Here is a 1,315-nt window from a genome sequence, read left to right on the forward strand (position 1 = left end):
AAAATAAAGTTAAAATTGAGTTAAAAAATTAACAAATTGATGATTCAAGTAATTTGATTTTGTTTATCTCCCTTCTATGAGTTTATAACAGTAAAAAAAACACTAATTTGATGAGTCAAAGTTTTTTTTTGTTTATCTGGTTATGATGAGTTTATAATAGTTAAAAAATGACACTAATTTGATGTTTCAAAAGTTTTGAATTTGTTTAAATCGTTTTGATGAGGTAATAGATGTAAAATATTAAACAAATCAAACAAATTTGAAGAATCAAAAGACTTGATTTTGTTTATATTGTTCCGATGAGTTTGTAAATGTAAAAAATTAAATTGATGATTCAAATGACTTGATTTTGTTTATTGATTCAAATGATGTGGATTTGTTTATCTTGTTTTGATGGTATTATAATATGATGAAGACCTGATATTGATTGTAACCTAAACTTTTTTGATGATGTGAAATAGAGAAAAAAAAAGAAAAGGAGAGAAAAAAGAATCATATTGTTAGTGAAAGTGTTTTTGAATTTGTTCTATTGATGATTTGAGTCTTTGAGGTAGATGAAACCATCTACCTCTAATAGCTGGTTAACTGTGTCCTTATCGACGGGTTCCAAAAAGGTCACGATCGATCGAACGGCTTTCGATCGGTGTGATGGTGGAGTTGGAGAGTGGAAGGTGGTGTTGGAAGATGGGGTTGATCGAATCGATTGATCAATTCGATCAACCCCTTAACCGCTAGGTGGCTAGGTCACCTAGCGGTTAAGTGACCTAGCCATCGCACGATCACTCGGTGATTGTGCGATGACGCGGCCACCTAAGCGCTAGGTCACCTAGCGCTTAGATGGCCTGGCCACCTACCGCACGATCACTGAGTGAATGTGCGGTAGGTACCGGGGCCTAGAACAATCTACCTAACCGCTAGGTGGTCTACCTTTCCATAGGTAGACCACCTAGCAGGTAGGTGGTCTACCTAGGTGGCCTGGCCACCTACTGCACAATCACCGAGTCGTGCGGTAGGTGCTGGGGCCTAGAAGTGTCCTAGGCCCCGGTGAGGCCTTAACCACCGCACGATCACCGAGAACCACCGCACGATCACTCGGTGATCGTGTCGGTGGACCACCTAGCGGTATTAGGTAGACCACCTAACCGCTAGGTGGTCTACCTTTCCATAGGTAGAACACCTAGCAGGTAGGTGGTCTACCTAGGTGGCCTGGCCACCTACCGCACGATCACCGAGTGATCGTGCGGGAGTTACCGGGGCCTAGGGTGTCCTAGGCCCTGGTGGTGCCTTCACCACCGCACGATCACTCGGTGATCGT

The sequence above is a fragment of the Melampsora larici-populina genome (genome assembly GCF_000204055.1).
Source record: "Melampsora larici-populina 98AG31 unplaced genomic scaffold MELLAscaffold_123, whole genome shotgun sequence".
NCBI classification, from domain to species: Eukaryota; Fungi; Basidiomycota; class Pucciniomycetes; order Pucciniales; family Melampsoraceae; genus Melampsora; species Melampsora laricis-populina.